Genomic DNA, 24,052 nt, shown 5'->3' with positions numbered 1-24,052 from the left:
ACATGGATAAGTACAAGCAACTACCCCTAATAAATGGTGTTGAGGTTCAGGCCTACAGGGACACAGGTGCCAGTGTTACAATGGTAATAGAGAAACTGGTCCACCCTAAACAACACCTACTTGGTCACCAGTACCAAGTAACCGATGCTCATAACAACACCCTTAGCCACCCCATGGCTGTTGTGAATCTCAACTGGGGGGGGGAGTTACTGGCCCAAAGAAAGTTGTGGTTGCCTCAGATTTACCTGTAGACTGTCTATTAGGGAATGATTTAGAGACATCAGCTTGGGCAGAAGTGGAGTTGGAGGCTCATGCAGCAATGCTGGGCATTCCAGGGCATATTTTTGCTTTGACCAGGGCTCAGGCCAAAAAGCAAAAAAGACAGGGTGACTTGGATCCTGGAAGAATGGACCAAGTGCTCCCTAAAGCTAGGGGTAGCAAAGGTAAATCAGTACCTACTATCCCTCCCTCTACAGTGGATTCAACTTCTGAGGAAGAAGAATTCCCACCCTGTGCAGAACCTACACCAGAAGAGCTGGAAGCAGACACTGCTGTGCTTTTGGGTGAAGGGGGGCCTGCCAGGGAGGAGCTGAGTGTGGCACAGCAGACCTGTCCCACACTAAAGGGCTAAGACAGCAAGCTGTCAAACAAGCAAATGGGGATGTCAGTGACTCTCACAGAGTTTACTGGGAGGACAACCTCTTGTACACTGAAGCAAGGGATCCAAAACCTGGAGCTGCCAGGAGATTGGTGATTCCTCAGGAGTACAGAAAGTTCCTCCTAACTCTTGCTCACGACATTCCCTTAGCTGGACATTTGGGGCAAATGAAAACTTCGGACAGGCTTGTTCCCTTGTTTCATTGGCCTAGAATGTCAGAGGACACAAAGGAATTTTGTAAGTCTTGTGAAACCTGTCAAGCCAGTGGCAAGACAGGTGGCACTCCAAAGGCACCCCTTATTCCACTGCCTGTGGTTGGGGTTCCCTTTGAAAGGGTAGGGGTTGACATAGTTGGCCCCCTTGACCCTCCTACTGCTTCAGGCAATAGGTTTATCTTGGTGGTAGTGGACCATGCCACCAGATATCCTGAAGCAATTCCTCTAAGGACCACTACAGCTCCTGCAGTGGCAAAGGCCCTCCTGGGAATCATTTCCAGGGTGGGCTTCCCAAAAGAGGTGGAATCAGACAGGGGAAGCAATTTCATGCCTGCTTACTTAAAGGCCATGTGGAAGGAGTGTGGTGTGACATACAAGTTCACTACACCCTATCATCCACAAACAAATGGACTGGTGGAGAGATTTAACAAAACTCTCAAAGGCATGATTATGGGACTCCCTGAAAAACTCCGCAGGAGATGGGATATCCTTTTACCATGCCTCCTTTTTGCTTACAGGGAGGTACCCCAGAAAGGAGTGGGCTTCAGCCCCTTTGAACTCCTCTTTGGTCACCCTGTGAGAGGTCCTCTAACACTTGTGAAGGATGGTTGGGAACAACCTTTAAAAGCTCCAAAGCAAGACATAGTGGACTATGTACTTGGCCTCAGATCAAGGATGGCTTGTAGGAGGCTGGACTGGCTTGTAGTGAGTACCAAGGGGTACTTGCACCTTGCACCAGGCCCAGTTATCCCTTATTAGTGTATAGGGTGTCTAGCAGCTTAGGCTGAGAGATAATGGTAGCTTAGCAGAGCAGCTTAGGCTGAACTAGGAGACGTGTGAAGCTACTACAGTACCACAAGTGTCACTTGCACAATATCATAAGAAAACACAATACACAGTTATACTAAAAATAAAGGTACTTTATTTTTATGACAATATGCCAAAGTATCTTAGAGTGTACCCTCAGGGAGAGGATAGGAAATATACACAAGATATATGTACACAATACCAAAAATATGCAGTATAGTCTTAGAAAACAGTGCAAACAATGTATAGTTACAATAGGATGCAATGGGGACACATAGGGATAGGGGCAACACAAACCATATACTCCAAAAGTGGAATGCGAACCACGAATGGACCCCAAACCTATGTGACCTTGTAGATGGTCGCTGGGACTATTAGAAAATAGTGAGAGTTAGAAAATTAGCCCTCCCCAAGACCCTGAAAAGTGAGTGCAAAGTGCACTAAAGTTCCCCCAAAGACAAAGAAGTCGTGATAGAGGAATAATGCAGGAAAGACACAAACCAACAATGCAACAACTGTGGATTTCCAATCTAGGGTACCTGTGGAACAAGGGGACCAAGTCCAAAAGTCACAAGCAAGTCGGAGATGGGCATATGCCCAGGAAATGCCAGCTGTGGGTGCAAAGAAGCTACTACTGGACAGAAGAAGCTAAAGTTTCTGCAGGAACGAAAAGGGCTAGAGACTTCCCCTTTGGTGGACTGATCCCACTCGCCGTGGAGAGTCGTGCAGAATTTTGTTGCCGCCGAAAGAACGCCAACAAGCCTTGCTAGCTGCAAATCGTGCGGTTAGCGTTTTTGGACGCTGCTGTGGCCCAGGAGGGACCAGGAGGTCGCAAATTGGACCAGGAGAGAGAGGGGACGTCGAGCAAGACAAGGAGCCCTCTCTGAAGCAGGTAGCACCTGGAGAAGTGCCAGAAACAGGCACTACGACGTTGCGTGAAACAGTGCTCACCCGAAGTTACACAAAGGAGTCCCACGTCGCCGGAGACCAACTTAGAAAGTCGTGCAATGCAGGTTAGAGTGCCGTGGACCCAGGCTTGGATGTGCATGAAGGATTTCCGCCGGAAGTGCACAGGGGCCGGAGTAGCTGCAAAAGTCGCGGTTCCCAGCAATGCAGTCTAGCGAGGTGAGGCAAGGACTTACCTCCACCAAACTTGGACTGAAGAGTCACTGGACTGTGGGGGCCACTTGGACACAGTTGCTGGATTCGAGGGACCTCGCTCGTCGTGCTGAGAGGAGACCCAAGGGACCGGTAATGCAGCTTTTTGGTGCCTGCGGTTGCAGGGGGAAGATTCCGTCGACCCACAGGGAATTTCTTCGGAGCTTCTGGTGCAGAGAGGAGGCAGACTACCCCCACAGCATGCACAAGCAGGAAAACAGTCGAGAAGGCGGCAGGATCAGCGTTACAGAGTTGCAGTAGTCGTCTTTGCTACTATGTTGCAGGTTTGCAGGCTTCCAGCGCGGTCAGCAGTCGATTCCTTATCAGAAGGTGAAGAGAGAGATGCAGAGGAACTCTGATGAGCTCTTGCATTCGTTATCTAAAGTTTCCCCAGAGACAGAGACCCTAAATAGCCAGAAAAGAGGGTTTGGCTACTTATGAGAGAGGATAGGCTACTAACACCTGAAGGAGCCTATCAGAAGGAGTCTCTGACGTCACCTGGTGGCACTGGCCACTCAGAGCAGTCCAGTGTGCCAGCAGCACCTCTGTTTCCAAGATGGCAGAGGTCTGGAGCACACTGGAGGAGCTCTGGACACCTCCCAGGGGAGGTGCAGGTCAGGGGAGTGGTCACTCCCCTTTCCTTTGTCCAGTTTCGTGCCAGAGCAGGGGCTAAGGGGTCCCTGAACCGGTGTAGACTGGCTTATGCAGAATTGGGCACATCTGTGCCCAAGAAAGCATTTCCAGAGGCTGGGGGAGGCTACTCCTCCCCTGCCTTCACACCATTTTCCAAAGGGAGAGGGTGTAACACCCTCTCTCAGAGGAAGTCCTTTGTTCTGCCATCCTGGGACAAGCCTGGCTTGACCCCAGGGGGGCAGAAACCTGTCTGAGGGGTTGGCAGCAGCAGCAGCTGCAGTGAAACCCCAGAAAAGGCAGTTTGGCAGTACCAGGGTCTGTGCTACAGACCACTGGGATCATCGAATTGTGCCAACAATGCCAGGATGGCATAGAGGGGGCAATTCCATGATCTTAGACATGTTACATGGCCATATTCGGAGTTACCATTGTGAAGCTACATATAGGTATTGACCTATATGTAGTGCACGCGTGTAATGGTGTCCCCGCACTCACAAAGTTCAGGGAATTGGCTCTGAACAATGTGGGGGCACCTTGGCTAGTGCCAGGGTGCCCTCACACTAAGTAACTTTGCACCTAACCTTTACCAGGTAAAGGTTAGACATATAGGTGACTTATAAGTTACTTAAGTGCAGTGTAAAATGGCTGTGAAATAACGTGGACGTTATTTCACTCAGGCTGCAGTGGCAGGCCTGTGTAAGAATTGTCAGAGCTCCCTATGGGTGGCAAAAGAAATGCTGCAGCCCATAGGGATCTCCTGGAACCCCAATACCCTGGGTACCTCAGTACCATATACTAGGGACTTATAAGGGTGTTCCAGTAAGCCAATGTAAATTGGTAAATTGGTCACTAGCCTGTTAGTGACAATTTGGAAAGAAATGAGAGAGCATAACCACTGAGGTTCTGATTAGCAGAGCCTCAGTGAGACAGTTAGTCACTACACAGGTAACACATTCAGGCACACTTATGAGCACTGGGGCCCTGGTGAACAGGGTCCCAGTGACACATACAACTAAAACAACATATATACAGTGAAAAATGGGGGTAACATGCCAGGCAAGATGGTACTTTCCTACATGGCTGAGTACATGAAAAAGGCTAGTAAAAACATTCAGGCCAGCCAAGAGCTCCAGAAGCAATGGCATGACCAGAAGGCTGTTTTGGTTCAGTACCAACCAGGGCAGAAAGTGTGGGTCTTGGAGCCTGTAGCCCCAAGAGCACTCCAAGACAAATGGAGTGGACCCCACACAATTGTTGAGAAAAAGGGTGAAGTCACCTACTTAGTTGACTTAGGCACTACCAGGAGTCCCCTTAGGGTGCTCCATGTCAATCGCCTGAAACCCTACTATGACAGGGCTGATCTCACCCTGCTCATTTCAACTGATGAGGGACAGGAAGAAGAGAGTGACCCTCTCCCTGATCTCTTCTCTTCCACAGAACAAGATGCTCTGGTGGAAGGTGTTGTACTGGCAGATTGTCTTACTGCTGAGCAGAAAGACCACTGCATAAATCTCCTGGGTCAGTTTTCTGAACTCTTCTCTACTGTGCCAGGTACTACTTCTTGGTCTGAGCACACTATAGATACTGGAGACAGCTTGCCTGTCAATAGTAAAATCTATAGGCAGTCTGACCATGTCAGAGACTGCATAAAGCAAGAGGTGCAGAAAATACTTGAACTGGGAGTGGTTGAGCACTCTGAAAGTCCATGGGCCTCTCCTGTGGTAATTGTACCAAAACCTCATTCCGAGGATGGAAAGAAGGAAATGCGGTTTTGTGTTGACTACAGAGGTCTCAACCAGGTAACCAAAACTGATGCTCACCCTATACCCAGGGCAGATGAGCTAATAGATACACTGGCATCTGCCAAGTATCCAAGCACTTTTGATTTGACTGCAGGGTATTGGCAGATCAAATTATCAGAAGATGCAAAAGCACAAACTGCATTTTCAACCAGTGGAGGCCATTACCAATTCACAGTAATGCCTTCTGGATTGAAAAATGCACCTGCCACTTTTCAAAGGTTGGTGAACGCAGTCCTGCAAGGGCTGGAAGCTTTTAGTGCAGCATATCTAGATGATATAGCTGTCTTTAGCTCCAGCTGGGATGATCACCTGGTCCACCTATGGAAAGTTTTGGAGGCCCTGCAAAAGGCAGGCCTCACTATCAAGGCTTCAAAGTGCCAGATAGGGCAGGGGAAAGTAGTTTATCTGGGACACCTGGTTGGTGGGGAACAGATTGCACCACTGCAGGGGAAAATCCAAACTATTTTAGATTGGGTTCCCCCTACTACTCAGACTCAGGTGAGAGCCTTTTTAGGCCTCACTGGGTATTACAGGAGGTTCGTAAATAACTATGGCTCCATTGCAGCCCCTCTTAATGACCTCAAATCCAAGAAAATGCCTAAGAAGGTATTATGGACAGCAAACTGTCAGAAAGCTTTTCAGGAGCTGAAGCAGGCCATGTGCTCTGCACCTGTCCTGAAAAGCCCCTGTTACTCTAAAACATTCTATGTCCAAACTGATGCATCTGAATTAGGAGTAGGGGCAGTCCTATCACAACTTAATTCTGAGGGCCAGGATCAACCTGTTGCTTTTATCAGCAGGAGGTTGACCCCTAGAGAAAAGCGTTGGTCTGCCATTGAGAGGGAGGCCTTTGCTGTGGTCTGGGCACTGAAGAAGTTGAGGCCATACCTGTTTGGCACTCACTTCATTGTTCAGACAGACCACAAACCTCTACTTTGGCTAAAACAAATTAAAGGTGAAAATCCTAAATTGTTGAGGTGGTCCATATCCCTACAGGGAATGGACTATACAGTGGAACATAGACCTGGGAGTACCCACTCCAATGCAGACTGACTCTCCAGATATTTCCACTTAGACAATGAAGACCCATCAGGTAATGACTAGTCTTATTGTCCTTCGTTTGAGGTGGGGGGTTGTGTAGGAAAGTACCATCTTGCCTGGCATGTTACCCCCATTTTTCACTGTATATATGTTGTTTTAGTTGTATGTGTCACTAGGACCCTGCCAGCCAGGGCCCCAGTGCTCATAAGTGTGCCTGATTGTGTTACCTGTGTCATGACTAACTGTCTCACTGAGGCTCTGCTATCCAGAACCTCAGTGGTTATGCTCTCTCATTTCTCTCCAAATTGTCACTAACAGGCTAGTGACCAATTTCACCATTTTACATTGGCATACTGGAACACCCTTATAGTTCCCTAGTATATGGTACTAAGGTACCCAGGGTATTGGGGTTCCAGGAGATCCCTATGGGCTGCAGCATTTCTTTTGCCACCCATAAGGACCTCTGACAAATCCTACACAGGCCTGCCACTGCAGCCTGAGTGAAATAATGCACACATTATGTCACAGCCATTTTCACTGCACTTAAGTAACTTATAAGTCACCTATATGTCTAACCTTTACTTAGTAAAGGTTAGGTGCAAAGTTACTTAGTGTGTGGGCACCCTGGCACTAGCCAAGGTGCTCCCACATAGTTCAGGGCAAATTCCCCGGACTTTGTGAGTGCGGGGACACCATTACACGCGTGCACTACACATAGGTCACTACCTATGTGTAGCTTCACAATGGTAACTCCGAATATGGCCATGTAACATGTCTAAGATCATGGAATTGCCCCCTCTATGCCATCCTGGCATTGTTGGCACAATCCCATGATCCCACGGGTCTGTAGCTCAGACCCGGGTACTGCCAAACTGCCTTTTCAGGGGTTTCACTGCAGCTGCTGCTGTTGCCAACCCCTCAGACAGGTTTCTGCCCTCCTGGGGTCCAGCCAGGCCTGGCCCAGGAAGGCAGAACAAAGGACTTCCTCAGAGAGAGGGTGTTACACCCTCTCCCTTTGGAAAAAGGTGTTAAGGCAGGGGAGGAGTAGCCTCCCCCAGCCTCTGGAAATGCTTTCATGGGCACAGATGGTTCCCATTTCTGCAGAAGCCAGTCTACACCGGTTCAGGGACCCCTCAGCCCTGCTCTGGCGCGAAACTGGACAAAGGAAAGGGGAGTGACCACTCCCCTGACCAGCACCTCCCCTGGGAGGTGCCCAGAGCTCCTCCAGTGTGCTCCAAACCTCTGCCATCTTGGAAACAGAGGTGCTGCTGGCACACTGGACTGCTCTGAGTGGCCAGGGCCAGCAGGTGACGTCAGAGACTCCTTCTGATAGGCTCCTTCAGGTGTTGCTAGCCTATCCTCTCTCCTAAGTAGCCAAACCCTCTTTTCTGGCTATTTAGGGTCTCTGCTTTGGGGAATTCCTTAGATAACGAATGCAAGAGCTCATCAGAGTTCCTCTGCATCTCTCTCTTCACCTTCTGCCAAGGAATCGACTGCTGACCGCGCTGGAAGCCTGCAAAACTGCAACAAAGTAGCAAAGACGATTACTGCAACTCTGTAACGCTGATCCTACCGCCTTCCCGACTGTTTTCCTGGTGGTGCATGCTGTGGGGGTAGTCTGCCTCCTCTCTGCACTAGAAGCTCCGAAGAAATCTCCAGTGGGTCGATGGAATCTTCCCCCTGCTACCGCAGGCACCAAAGAACTGCATCACCGGTACTGTGGGTCTCCTCTCAGCACAACGAGCGAGGTCCCTTGAATCCAGCAACTCTGTCCAAGTGACTCCCACAGTCCAGTGACTCTTCAGTCCAAGTTTGTGGAGGTAAGTCCTTGCCTCCCCACGCCAGACTGCATTGCTGGGAACTGCGTCTTTTGCAGCTACTCCGGCCTCTGTGCACTTCCGGCGGAAATCCTTTGTGCACAGCCAAGCCTGGGTCCACGGCACTCTAACCTGCATTGCACGACCTCCTGAGTTGTCCTCCGGCGGCGTGGGACTCTCTTGTGCAACTTCGGGTGAGCACTGTTTCACTCCTCTTCGTAGTGCCTGTTTCGGCACTTCTGCGGGTGCTGCCTGCTTCTGAGAGGGCTTCTTGTCTTGCTGGGTGCCCCCTCTGTCCCCAGACGCAATTGGTGACATCCTGGTCCCTCCGGGGCCACAGCAGCATCCAAAAACCCTAACCGCAGAATTTGCAGCTAGCATGGCTTGTTTGCGGTCTTTCTTCAGGAAAACACTTCTACACGACTTTTCACGACGTGGGACATCCATCCTCCAAAGGGGAAGTTTCTAGCCCTTGTCGTTCTTGCAGAATCCTCAGCTTCTACTGCCTAGTAGCAGCTTCTTTGCACCCACAGCTGGCATTTCCTGGGCATCTGCCAACTCTCGACTTGATCGTGACTTTTGGACTTGGTCCCCTTGTTCCACAGGTACTCTCGTCTGGAAATCCATCATTGTTGCATTGCTGGTTTGTGTCTTTCCTGCAGAATTCCCCTATCACAACTTCTGTGCTCTTTGGGGAACTTTAGTGCACTTTGCACTCACTTTTCAGGGTCTTGGGGTGGGCTATTTTTCTAACCCTCACTGTTTTCTTACAGTCCCAGCGACCCTCTACAAGGTCACATAGGTTTGGGGTCCATTCGTGGTTTGCATTCCACTTTTGGAGTATATGGTTTGTGTTGCCCCTACCCCTATGTTTCCCCATTGCATCCTATTGTAACTATACATTGTTTGCACTGTTTCCTAAAACTATACTGCATATTTTGGGTATTGTGTACATATATCTTGTGTATATTTGCTATCCTCATACTGAGGGTACTCACTGAGATGCTTTGGCATATTGTCATAAAAATAAAGTACCTTTATTTTTAGTATATCTGTGTATTGTGTTTTCTTATGATATTGTGCAAGTGACACTAGTGGTACTGTAGGAGCTTCACTCTTCTCCTAGTTCAGCCTAAGCTGCTCTGCTAAGCTACCATTATCTATCAGCCTAAGCTGCTAGACACCCTATACACTAATAAGGGATACCTGGGCCTGGTGCAAGGTGTAAGTACCCCTTGGTACTCACTACAAGCCAGTCCAGCCTCCTACAACGACGCAAACGGCCGTGCGTCGTATTTATGCTTCCGGACAAAAATGATGCTCGGCCGGGAGGCGGAGCCAGAAAATGACGCACAGCCCGATTTGCGTCAAAATTTAACACCTGGGTCAGGGCAGGCGTTAAAATGGGGCAAACACACCTGTATTTAATCAGAACACAGAACAAACAGCAGAGCAGCAGAGCAGCAACAGGGAGACATGGAGGTGATTCTTATCTAGCGTGCACGCAGACGCAGAGCCCAGCAGCAACAACAGCAGCTACAACAACACCAGCAGGGACCCCAAAGGCAGCGCAGAAGGCAGGAGAGGATATTTCGCCCAAGATCAACCCTTCAGGGCCTCAGGGAACACAACATCATACAGAGGTACCGGTTGAACTGGCAGGCCATTCAGCAGCTGCTGCGAAACATTGAACAGCAGTTGGCCCCCACTTTGGTGACACCCCGCACCATACCAACAGAAACAAAGCTGCTTGCCGTACTTCACCTGCTGGCAAGTGGCTCATTTCAAACAACTGGTGCCCTGGTTGGCGGAATATCACAACCATCATTCTCCGCATTTCTGCCAAAAGTACTGGATGCCATCATTCAACTGACACCCCGCCACATCTGCTTCCCTAACACACTGCAGAAGCAGCAGGAAACTAAACAGGGGTTCTACGCAATCAGTGGCTTCCCACACGTCCTTGGTGCAATCGACTGCACACATGTACGCCTTGTGTCACCTGCTGCGACTGAACACCTCTACCGCAACAGGAAGCACACACATTCCATCAACGTGCAGGCCATAGTCGATCACCAGGGATTGATCACCAACATCGTGGCTAAATATCATGGGAGTGTACATGACTCATTCATCTTCCGTCACTCTACCATCAACCAACACTTCCAGGATGGACGGTATGGCAATGGACTACTTGTTGGTAAGTACAAAAACCTACTTATATACACACTGCACAGCAACCCACTAGGACACACAACACATACACCACAACAGTAACATGTCAACAGGAACATACAGAGGTCCTGACATCACTAGCCATGTTTCTTAACTGACCATTGAACCTGTCACACATCGGAAATTACTGTACAGCCTAATGTGAATACGTCAATGAGTGTGGTTGCCTGAATGTCACCTTGCAAATTGTCTCACAATGACCTTTACATTAATACATTGCCTAAGTCTAAAGGTATGGGATGTCCAGGGTACTTCCATATGAACGTGCTAACAACACTTATAAATTAAACTCTACATTGAACTATCTACTCACCCCAAGTGAAGACACAAGGACACCTGTATCACAAGTCACAATGTTAGGGAGGGCACACTGCACTGAAAATCACAAAACATACTGATGACAAACGAGTAGCAGACAAACGTGCTCAGCCAAGGTAAAAACGCAATGCAGATGGTATAGCCTACAATTATAGGATGTCACATCAGTACACAAAAGAGTCACAGACAACACAAGACAACTACTGCCATGGACGGTCTTTTCAATAATGCAAGCTACATCAACATGATCCCATTCTGTTTTTTTCTTTCAGCTGATCAGGGGTATGGCATCCAGCCATGGCTAATGACACCATTTGGGAACCCGAGTACTGCTGCAGAGCGGGCCTACAACAACGCCCATAAGAGGACACGCAGCATTGTCGAGCGGACCTTCGGCATCCTCAAGTCAAGGTTCCGCTGCCTCGACATCACTGGTGGTAGCCTACTATATTCCCCCGAGATGGTCTATAGGATCATACTCACATGTGCAATATTGCACAACATTTGTGTCAAAAGGAACATTCCCCTCCTCAAACCAGACCCATACATGCCTGAAGACGAAGAATAGGAGGATGCTGGCCTGCAACAGGAGGGGAAACAACCAAACACGGCTGCTGGAGTGCGTAGGCGCCAACAGATTGTAAATAATTTCTTTTCATAATTATCACCATCACCACTTAATGCACTATTGTAAATAAACACTGATAACAAACACCACATTATGGTTTGGCCTATTCATTTCTGCCCACCTTTAGCTTGAAATATCAGAAGAAGAATGTCGTCTCAATGAGCAATAATGATATAACAATCAGGACACAGGACACTACAAATGTAATGGCCACCATACAATGCTCACATATACACAATGTAAATTACTGACATCCTGTACAGTTCACCTTTGAAGGGCAATAGCTGAGGACCACACATATGACACACATACATGTAGGAAACATGGATCATCGCAGCAGATGGCACACAACTAAAAAACCATCACACAACTAGGGGAAAACAGGCCTCATACATCAGGCAGTTCACATGCTTATGCTTCAGGAACAGGAATGTATTACCAGACTCTTGGCAACAGTAATTCCAACTACTTACTATCTTTGCAATGACTATCTGTCACTACAGTTACACATAAGCAGACCATACACAGCACAAGTGCTACACCTATGACAAGCATCCAGCACATCACTACCCATCTACATGCCAGACCTTTTCTAAAAACATTACACACACCTGCGGCTGGTCACACCCCACCTGTCTGAAGAGGTCCCTGGAAGGCTGATATGTGTACACTGAGATTCCCTCATCTACACACACACACACTCACAAGAGTCATCCAGTGTGCCACACCCTTTCCTATGCCTACCATTGTCATAGTACCATCTCACTGCATGGAACTCAGCTCATATAATACACTGGCTTGGAGTTTTTAAGGCCTGGTATCACCTGTAGGTTGATTCTCGTGTGAAAGGTACTGTAGGCTAATTTTCAGCAAATCTCATCTGACAGGACTAGTGAGACACTGATGGAGGCCACACCAGTGACCCCCTCCATGCACACCACACAAATGTACATGCCTCGTCCCTGCTGATGCCTCCTACAGCATAGATGTTGGCATTTGGGCAATTACATCTCTAAGCATTGCTACTAATGTTGCCGTGTAACACTGTATATGGTTTCATGTGTCACCTTCAAAACAACATAGGACATATACAGTGTGACATGTCAACTGTCTACTGCTCCCTCTGACCAGTCCTAGTCAGACCACTGATCATGTAATTTCTGAAAGAACTGGCTCCTGATTGACCCAGCATCCTGTCAGCCTGACTGGCACCTGTCCGTGGGTCACCCTAAAGATACCTGGGGTCCACCTATGGACCACACGTGCAGTCCAAAACCTCTTGTACCTCAGACACTAACTTGTCATTAGCCTCATCAATGTATACTCAAATACATAGTATTGCATCATCTGACTGTTATTTGTATCATATTTGTGACAGTGCCCTTGAACAGCTAAATCATGGCCCTTCCGTTGTCTGGCCCTCATTATTGCCTAAACTACAAAGTGTGACAGTGTACTTGGACCATAGCATTTGATGGTGTAAGTGGCCTCTGTAAGTGGCCTCCAGCCGAACCAGCAACCTCAGATAATGTCCATGAAAAGTCAACACATATGAGGACCCTGACAGTTCACACGCAGAGTTACATTGTTCAAATAATAAAGATGAGTCGTGTGTGCTGAATACCAGCCATTTACTTCTGCACAGAGGCTATGATGTTGCCTGATACATTACCATCCACAGAGGCCAACTTGAGTACAAATGTTGCAATGACACATGCCGGATCCAGACACCTGAGACATTCTCTCACTCAGCACACCAAGGTTGCCCAGTTGAAAGTCTCATTACACATCTTCAGTGACAGGGTGGGACCATCCACGTGTAGGTGACCATGTCCTCAATGACTTTTTTCAAATTTTGCTACAAACGATACTCATTAGATACACGATTAGCTGCCACTAACTAATGATGAGACCTGGACGTTACAGTGACAACATACACTTTGACAGTTGATACTGGATCAATATTGGACCACACACATGTACATGTACCATCCAGTCAACAAAATGGTTGCAAGCAGCTGATCACAGTAGTGTCCCGGTTGTAACCTAGCAGGAAGAATGAAACATGCCTCTAAACCAGGTAATGCATAAAGGGCCACATACATCAACAACCTATTTGCTATCATGACATAAGGAACGTTGAGATTTTGCTATAAAATCAATGCAAAATGGTATGTCAGAATTCTCCAAAGAATCAATAGGGCAAACGTCAAATGGGCAAATGGGATTACAGATTAGCAAACAGTGAATCATACCCAATTTGCTTCCATGGGCCTGCTGCCGATGGTTTAGCATTACTGAATTTGGGAAACCCTTGGATAAAGTTGCAAGTCTGGAAGAGCAAACCCCAGGGTGCTGGGGGCCTAAGTTCCCCTCTGCTGCCCCCCAAATATAATTTTTTTATGCACATGTGAAGCACACACATGCATAAGGCGCATGTGTGCCCAACATGTCAAAAGTGAAACACATTTTAGATAACTCGTAAATAGGACATGGTTACCCCCAAAAAATGTTTAGGCGACAATTGCACTACCTAATTGGCCTTTATTTCATTTTGAATAGCTTGATACATGTGGACACAATTTTGCTAAGGAATACATCCTGGTATCTCATTCATATTTTGAAATTAGCAATCAGCAATTATCTACATATGTGTACAATTATGAGTAATATCCATTCTGGCCAATCATTAGTATTGCACTGTGAATACCTTCTATACATCCTATAAGGGACATTTGCTATAGCTAACCCCAAAGTTTATCACTTAGCACCGTTTGGTCATGACAAAATTCATTTCTCAATTGGACAAATGAAAGACATATTTGTCATAATGTGTCATATTTCCACGCATACAGCTTGTACGACATAATTTTTGACGCACAGGAGTGCAGATAATGCAGAGTCAAAAATATATTTCATAAATAGATATCATAATATCCTGCATAACATGGCCTCCGTTTTTTTCCATTATGCGTTATATTTCCACGCATACAGCTTGTGCGTCATTATTTTTGACGCACATGAGTGCATATAATGCTGAGTCAAATATATTTTTCATAAATAGATATCATATTTTGCTGCGGCTTAATTTTCAACTCTAGAACTGTAAAATATGCCTCAAACAAATATTACATCCCAATAATGAATTTTTTTTTGACTCTGCATTATTTGCACTCCTGTGTGTCAAAAAATATGACGCACAAGCTGTATGCGTGAAAATATGACGCATAGTGGAAAAAAACGGCTGCCATTTTATGCAGGATGTGATGTAATAGGATATCCTGTTTACAGAATCTGTACAGTGGGTGTACTTTCACTTTCACTTTGCAGCCTCAGATTATTCTAGACTGTGTGGCTGTATGCAAAGTGTTGTCCTGTGTATTAGTGCTTTTGTGTCCAGTGTGCCATCTCACTTGTGCTTTTGTCATCATTGTCTTGTTGTAGAATACTGTCTGAGTCTGTGTTGTCATAATTTGTCAAGTCCAGTGTTGTATTTATTGTCTGTGGGAGTCTGTTGTGGGTACTGTAATATAGGGGATAGTTGGGCTCTTCTTCTTAAGTTTTCTTTGTATTTCCCCACTCTACCTTTCCCCATTTCCCCCTTTTCCTTTTTCAACTACTTTTTCCCCTTTTTCAGTGCTGACTTGTCTGGTAGGCCACGGCTTTCCAGGATGGGTGAGGAGGAATTGGGGGGGGTTTATATGGCTTGTTTGCCATTTCCTCCCACTTATGCTGGAGGCTGGGGTAGGGTGATACAGGGGTATCACACGGAGGCCCATAAAGTCCGGTGGGGGAAGGTGCACCATCACATGGTGCGTCTATATGGTAGCCAAAGGAATGACCATCAATTGAAGCACCGCTGGGCTGATCTGATCTCCAGGGAGCAAGATCTGCTGTACCACCTGGGAATCAGGATTGGTGGACATGTTGGTGAGTACAGATCATTTAAATGTGCACAATTTAAAGCTGTGTTGTGACAGGTGATGATTGTTACCCAATCTGCCAGATAAGTAGCTGACTGTGTAATGCTAGGGAAACATACAGGGTAATTGATGCACAATGTGAAGGATGACAAATGCTAGCAGACAGGTAGCTCATGTTTTCTACACATACCGGTTGCCTGTAGCAGAATGTAATGAAGTGCCGCCTTTGTGTCGGACAAGCGACACATTAATGACGCAATTAGGACTCTACAGGTCACAATAGCCAGTGAAATATGGATGTAGAAACATCATACCTACATATGTAGACGCTATAGCTAGACTGACATTTGTAAACCCTACATGATGCTGAAAATGAGTGCTGCCTTCACGTCAATTGAAGTTAGCAATGTTGTCCACACATATGTCACATGTGTGTCTGGTTGGTGTGTAGGGAAAATGTTCTTGGAAGTGCCATGCCTTTTCGTGATAAATGTGCTCCTTCACATTTAATTGTTACATGCCAGATCTGAGCATGAACCATATTTGTAAAGGACTCAGGTGCCCTCAGCGAACATATTAGACAGGTATTTATTGTCACTTGTGCCCAAATCAGAATAGGTATGGCAGTCCAAAGGTATGGACTAGGGTACAAACATCTATGTTTGGTGCCAATCACTATTGTTTGGACACATCAATGTATGAAACTGTAACAACATGAGGTATTGCCAAAGTACCTGGCCCTCTCTACCATGTACCTATCAGTCACATATGTGTCTTGACCACATAGGCTGTTTGAGAGGTCAGGCAGTCCTCAAGTAACCAGATTTTGGATGTCTCTCATGGATGCACATGATGAGATGATTGCACACCTATATTGTTGGTGCATACTAATGGAGGTGCATCTTTGCCACCACATGACAGACCGGGCCACTGAATGTGTGTAGTAGTGTGTGTAACTGTAGCAGGAAACTCATCTGATGTAAATGTTGCGCATGAATAATTCCATGCAGTATGAGCATGTGTGAAAGTGTTTTATTACTCATGTCATATTATCACATTGTCTTTGTATTTGCAATTGTTTGTCAGTGCACGGATTCTGAGTATATTCTTCCTTCCATGCTTTACAGGTGGACCTGCACCGTACACAGTGGGAGAGGTGGCTCATTTTGAGGACCCCGACACCTACAGTGAGTGTTGCATGTGTGGTATTTTTTATGTTTGCTGGTGATGCATGATGGACTACTGTGTGTTGAACAGATTGCAAGGTTTGATGCGCTGCCCAATCATTAGTATTGTTCCATTAGTGGGATTTCAGTTATCACTTCATTTTGAGTTGACCCATGCTTATCCATTTGTCAGAATTTGGGTCTGTAGGCCATTCCTGTAGGGCCCGCTATGGGAAATGGGGTGAGTCATGTGGAATACACTAGTTAATGTAAGAGTTGCTCTGGGACTCGTCTCGGACTGAGTCTGTATTTCAGACTGACATTCTCCCAGATAGCTTCTGCAAATGGCTTGTCTGAAATCTGCTGCTTCCCTAGTAAACGATGTAGGTTGGATCTTCCGGGGGCATGTACTTCCACAAGTTGTACTAGAAGTGTGTGGGACTACAGTGCAACGGCCTAGGTGTACATGCTATTCATGATCATGGGTCTTCTTGCTCCTCTGTGTCTGTAGAAAAATATACCTCACTGGAAGTATGTGATATTGGCCTAGGTCAGTACATTTTGACATGTGTGGACCTCGGATAGGACAAGGTTTAGCTGACTCTGATTTGTTGATAGCCCTTCACTGGTGGTGTGTGTGTGGAGGCAAAAACATGTTGAGCTTTCTATACACTCCTGGGTGTGCATCGATTTTGGGATTGTTGGTTGTTCTTCCCACCCCCCCTCAAAGACAGCCATGTGTTTGGGAATAGGGTACCTAGGACTGTAGCAACCAGTATGTTACACATACTTGTGACCATTTGACACTTTGGGCCTCATTATGACCCTGGCGGTAGAGAACCGCCAGGGCCAACGGGGGCGGGAGCACCGCCGACAGGCCGGCGGTGCTCCCTTGGGCATTCTGACCGCGGCGCTTTGGCCGCGGTCAGAAAGGGAAAACCGGCGCTCTCCCGCCGGTTTTCCACTGCCCCTTAGAATCCTCCAAGGCGGCCCAGCTCGCTGCGCCGCCGAGGGGATTCTGACAATCCTTACCGCCATCCTGTTCCTGGCGGCTCGCCCGCCAGGAACAGGATGGCGGTAAGGATTGTCGTGGGGCCCCTGCAGTGCCCATGCCAATGGCATGGGCACTGCAGGGGCCCCCGTAAGAGGGCCCGCTAGTATTTCACTGTCTGCGTAGCAGACAGTGAAATACGCGACGGGTGCAGTAGCACCCGTCGCACCTTCCCACTCCGCCGGCTCGATTACGAGCCGGCATCCTCGTGGGAAGGGAGTTTTTCCCTGGGCTGGCGGGCGGTCTTTTGGAGACCGCCCGCCAGCCCAGGGAAAAACTCATAATACCCTCCGCGGTCTTTTGACCGCGGAGCGGTATTATGGAGGGCTGAATTCTGGCGGGCGGCCGCCGCCGCCCGCCAGAATCAGAATGAGGGGCTTTGTTTTGAACCTAGTGTACACACTCGGTTATGGCACATGAGTTCTATACTAGCAAATCCAATTACAAATTGCAGATCTTGAGGGTTGTGATTGTTATCACATACACTGACATATGGAGTCCAGGCAATAGGCGGAGGAGGTGCAGCATGAATGTAGGCTGCATTTGTAATTTTTATGATAAGAAGTTTAGGCTGATGTCACCCATCATGTAGATAATTGTACATGCTATGTGTGAGATAACCTTTGTATGCAGGCTTCCCATGTACTTCCTCTGAGACTTTCAATGATCTATATGGTGATATGAGCTGTTACAACTACAGTAAAAGTAATTTCCGATTGACCCATTGTGCTATTCCACACAATGCATTTCCTATGGTAAATAGTTGCCCTTTCTCTTCACAGCTGCAAACATGAGTGCCGCACAGAGGCATGAATTTGAGAGGCGGGCCATGAGGTACCGACACATCCTGCAGATGCAGTCGGGGTTCCGACGGATGGCCCGAAAATACCAGGCGGATCGGGCCTCCTGAGCATGGTGGGCTTCACCACAGGGTGGCCCAACGTTGCCCACTACCGCCACCACCACCACCACAACCACCAGTTCTCCCCAAGTGGCCCCAGCAACAGCGGGGACAGTTGTCCCTGCCTCTGCAGCACGACCAGGACCCAGCATTATAAGAGCTGCAGGACAGTCCAGTGGGCTACGCTCAACACCCACACAGAGCACCTCTGCCGGGACCCAGACAGCAGCAGCACCTCCAATTGACCCTGCGGCATTGCAGGCCTTGGACCGCAAAATGGACAAGTTCATTAGGAAGGTGGACAAGCTGAGCCAGGATGTGGCCTACATAAAGAAGCGGGTCAGGTCCATCAGGTGGACCCTCCGGAGGGCCAACCTCTAGGACTGATATGGTCTCTTTAAATTTATCCCTCCCCTCCCTCCTCTTTCCTTTTTATCATGATTAGTGGGCTTGGGGGATTAGTGTTAGGTTAGTATAGGTTGTTAGCTTAGTTAGTGTTAGGTAGGAGGGTGGGGGGTCCTTATTCTTTCTACTTTTCATTATTAAGTGTGTGGGTTGGTGGGTGGCTGTCAATGTTGGGGTTCCTGTCTGTTTAGAAAAAAAAATATATATATATAAATAAAAAAATAAATATATATATATGATTGTTTAGGATAGTATAGTATGTGTGTAGGTTAGTATGTGTTGTCCTGCATGTGTCCTGTCTCATAATGGTGGGTGGGGGGTTGATGTTTAGATCGATTCGTTATATGTGTAGAGTAAGTTTAGCTTAGGTTAGTTAGGGACAGTTGTGGGTTATGAGTAGTCAGGTTAGATTAGTGTAGGTATGACTTTTCCCTTAGTTGCCTCTGGTGTGATTACTTATGAATAAATATATAGTTAACCCTTTGCATTATGTGTTAACTGCTACTTGATCATGGCCTTGCCATCAGTGTGGGTGATTGTTGTTCTATGACATTTGTGTCCTATGCTACAAACCAAAGAAAAAAGAGGTTTAAAATGGCAGCTACCCCTGTGCTAACTTGGTAAGTATCCACCATTTGATAGAACCACCATTTGGAGTTGACATGGATCACAAAGGATTTGTGTTGATGAGTATGTTTTCTACATCACAAAGTGTGCTTCCAGACTTGGTATTGTGGGGAATTTTTTAGGTCGGACTGCAGTGTGATGTTCAGGGACATCTTTGAAGATGAGGTGTTGTTAACCCTCTTGTCTTCTTGTCTTCATTACTGACATAGATCATGTGTGCAAAATAATCAGCATGAGTACTTTTTTGGAAGTTTACTCAGAAAGGTTGATTGATGCTGTGTTTAGTTGTGTTTGCTTAGATTTTACTGCATATTTCAATGTATTAGTATTGCATGGTGACCACATTTATCAGCCACCATTAGTTGACTTTGATTTCTATTGATGGTCCAACACAGCATGATTGTGTGTGGTTTCTCCCTTCATCAGTTATTCTCCTCAGGATGGACAGGCTATGATGCAATCCTGGCCACTGCACAGATGTATCAGACTACATGATGTCAGGACAGTTGTATTGACAAGCTACATGGTTGTCACACAGGCACTTTTGAGTTATCTACTGCACAGTTGATGTGTCAAATTACACAGAGACATATAAGGTGTGCAAGTGCTATTTAATGATAGGGGCTGTAGTGCAATATGTACATTGTCCAGGTTTGCTGAGTCCGTTCTAGTGAAATCTTACATGGTGATCCTACAGAAGGGGTGTGGATGATGCTCCTGACATGCTGGGGTGATGTTACCGACAGTGCAGAGGGACAGGATTTGCCAATTAGTAGGAGAGAGACATTCACTGGCAATGCTGACAAGTTATACACTGGTTAGCAGAACAGTCATTGAGTATAGTTGTAGTGAGACTGGCAATTGACAAAACGTAGGACCTTGGTCAAAGTAGGCCATGGTGCAGGGACTAGTGCTTCCGGGTACTCTTCCGTGTGAATGTGATCTGTTCCATGTCTTCTTCTGATGTGTGTGTTGCCTGCTTTGTCCTTGTTGTTGTTGGTTGTGAAGGGGCAACACCCACCTCAGTGTTAGAAGACGTGGAGTCAGACATCCCGGTGGCTGCTCCCTGTGAAGTTCTTAAGGGCAGTACTGCAGTAAGGAGGGCCTGCTGTTTTTTGAGAATAGCAGCTACATCACGATGGTATGCAGCCAGGTCAGCCCTGAGGGAGTCATGATTGCATTTGTGCATGCATTGGAAAGTTTGGGGTGCGAGGTGTTGTGGCAACTCCCTTACTGCAGTGGTGAATTCCTTTACAGTTTCTTGTAGTCCTTGCAGTATGGATGTTAGGGCTTGCATAGCTGCTGCCTGATCTGCAGATGACATCATGCACAAGCGCACCCCCTCAAGGCTGGCTGCCACATTTTGCATCCCCACCTGCACCTCCTTGGCCAGCTCCCACTGTACTCCAACTACAGTTCTTTCAAAGCTGGTGCCAGTGTCGTCAGAGTCCTCAGCTATGTAGGAGCTGGCAGGTCTTGCAATTGGGGTGGTGGGTGGTTCTTCTGTGACTGTGATGGCTGCTTGTTCTGTGCTCCTCCTTGTGACTGAAGGTGGGGTCTGGAGGGTTTCAAGGACCTTTTGGATGGTCTCCTGGGGAATGTTTATGGGCTCGTCATCCATGTCATCAGGGAATTCTGGGACAGGCATATCGGCAGGAGATCCATCTTCCTCTGAAATGAAACAGGGTACAATTAGTGTGTCTGTGTTGTGACAATTTTGACGTAACATGCCTGCCTTTTGATGAATTCACTTTGTGATCTTGTTTGGTATTGGTATCTGCTGTCCTTCAGATTGGCATTTTTATAGGCCTATGGCCCACCTGTGTGTCACATGTATGATATTGAGTTATCAGACTTGTCTGCCTACTTGCCTCTAGGTGTTGCTTTATACCAAATAGAGAATAGCCAGCTTTTTGTCCTACTCAACCCTCCGTGTATATCCATTCTCATGGTGAGACCTTTCACTGGCTGTGGGTGTTCTGATGGTCCTGGCAGAACAATTGCCTCTCAGGACCTGCCCCAATCCCTGATTGTTCACATTGACTTAAATGTAATTGACATGTGGCATATCCTATGCATGGCAATGTTATGATGTGATATGGATGTTGACATTGTTAATGTGTCCTGAAGATGTTGGGTAATGTGTGTTACATTGGATTGCCTTGATTATCGTATCAGTGTCCTAATTTGGTCCTCTGACTGTGCAGGTGTATTTCAGTGACCAGTTCCATGTGTCCCCTCCTCAATGCTGTTGTCTGAGCAGTATGACTTTTGTGATGTTGCCTTGTTTGCCAGGCACAGGATGGACCCTGACATATGCAGCATGGGTGTGTCCTTAGTGCTGTGTCGCTCCTATTGCTGTTTACTTTGGCTGATGTATGTGACAACTATGGGCATTGACATTTGAGTGTACTGGGGCCTTTGCCTTGTTTCAGGGGATTGTTGCAGATATCATCCTCACCCCCTAATTTAGGTAGGTATGTTCAATGGGGAGGTTACTGCCATTGGCTACTATAGCTGCACAGAGATCAGAGGTGGTAGTTGTTGTTTTGGCTAGAGGATTGCTGATAGGGCCCTAGTTAATGTAGGAGATATTTTGGCTGACAAGTGCCAGGATGTAAGTTTGACGTAGTGGCCTTGCCTCCTGTCGAGGCTTTCCCTTTGCTCCATTGTTGGCATGACAGGATGCCCCCATGGGACTGTTGTTGGTGTAGTGTTATGTTGTGCCCCAGCTTCTGTATGTGCAGGCCATGCCCCCCTGCGGTGCCCCTTTACCCATGCCACTCCATGTATATGATGACTTACATGCAATGTGTAGTAGGTATTCCCCCCCTGATTACAGTCAACATTATTGTATTTTAATTCCCCATGGAACTTACCCTGCATGTGCGTTGTCTCGTGGTAGTCTGCACTGTCCTGTCCTTGAATCCCTGTGACGATCTCCTCGGGGATGACGGCTGCAACCATCTCCTCCATGTGGTCCAGGGCCTCCTGGTGTGCTGGACTCCCCCCTCCAGTCTGCAGTGCTGCCTTCCTGTTCCTGGCCATTTTTTCCTTTGTCCTACGTTTGCAGTCATGCCAGCGTTTCTTACACTCGGTGACTGTTCTGCGTACTTCAGCCACACTGTTGATCTTGTCAACAATTTGTTGACATATGGCCTCTCTCCTACTGATTGGCAACTTAGAGGTGATAAACAGTTGGTGCTGGTGTTCCGTCACCTCTTTAACCAGGATTTCCTGCTCCTCTGCACTGAAGCAACACTTTCTTTTTTTTCTATATATGTCCTGGTTCTTGTATGGATCATCCTGGCTGGTTCCTGGTCTGCTGTCATCTTCCTGGGGTATGTAGTGGCATCTGGGATCCATTTTGGCTCTCCTCTGCTGAAAGGGCAGTGTTCGCGGGTATTTTTGACGCTATTGCGTCAAACAAAACAGCGCATATCCGGGTTGCGGTGTCGTAAATCGACCCACAGTCATTTACGCCACGTTAATATCGTTTTCCTTTCGGACTTGACGCCGCGATGTGCGTAAAAAAAAATTACTCCCACCTGTTGATTGCGCCGCCGTGTATAAATTAGACGCCCGCACGGTGCTACGAAATGGCGTTAGCCGGCGGTAAAATTTTTGACGCAAAACTGCGGCGGCGCAGTTTTGCGTCAAAAAGTATAAATATGGCCCACAGTGCTTCTGGAGTTGCCCCATCACATAAGGGATGCTGCTATTCCTCAGAATGTAAGCGTCATGCACTGAGCCAGGAAATTTGGCATTCACATGGGAGATGTACTGGTCGGCCAAATACACCATCTGCACATTCATAGAATGGTAACTCTTCCGGTTTCTGTACACCTGTTCACTCCTGCGTGGGGGGACCAAGGCCACATGTGTCCCATCAATGGCACCTATGATGTTGGGGATATGTCCCAAGGCATAGAAGTCACCTTTCACTGTAGGCAAATCCTCCACCTGAGGAAAAAACGATGTAGCTCCGCATGTGTTTCAGCAGGGCAGACAACACTCTGGACAACACGTTGGAAAACAGAGGCTGGGACATCCCTGATGCTATGGCCACTGTTGTTTGAAAAGACCCACTTGCTAGGAAATGGAGTACTGACAGCACCTGCACTAGAGGGGGGATTCCTGTGGGATGGCGGATAGCTGACATCAGGTCTGGGTCCAACTTGGCACACAGTTCCTGGATTGTGGCACGATTAAGTCTGTAGGTGATAATCACATGTCGCTCCTCCATTGTCGACAGGTCCACCAGCGGTCTGTACACCGGAGGATGCCGCCATCTCCTCACCTGCCCCAGCGGACGTGCTCTATGGAGGAGAGCAGCGAGCAGAGAGTCAACCAACACTGAGGTACGCAAACACAACTTTATAGGAAAATGTTTTAAAATCGACATATGGCAGTATTAGTGTATAAGCAAGGCCTAGATATGTGTGACGCAGTAAAAAATAATGCCATGTGGCCCCCTGAAATGGCGTTTGCCTGACCTGTAATGTGGGACAAGGGGATATGAGGTAACTGTGCTGGCATTGTACACCGTCGTGGTAGGCGGTCGAAGACCGCAGCGCAAACCTGCATTGGTTAACATTGGACCCTATGGGTCAGAGGAGCCAATGACGATGTACGCCGGCGGTGACGGTACGCACCGCCGTGGACGT

Source organism: Pleurodeles waltl, chromosome 8, assembly GCF_031143425.1.
Source record: "Pleurodeles waltl isolate 20211129_DDA chromosome 8, aPleWal1.hap1.20221129, whole genome shotgun sequence".
In the NCBI taxonomy this organism is placed as follows: Eukaryota; Metazoa; Chordata; class Amphibia; order Caudata; family Salamandridae; genus Pleurodeles; species Pleurodeles waltl.
This window is presented reverse-complemented; position numbering follows the sequence as displayed.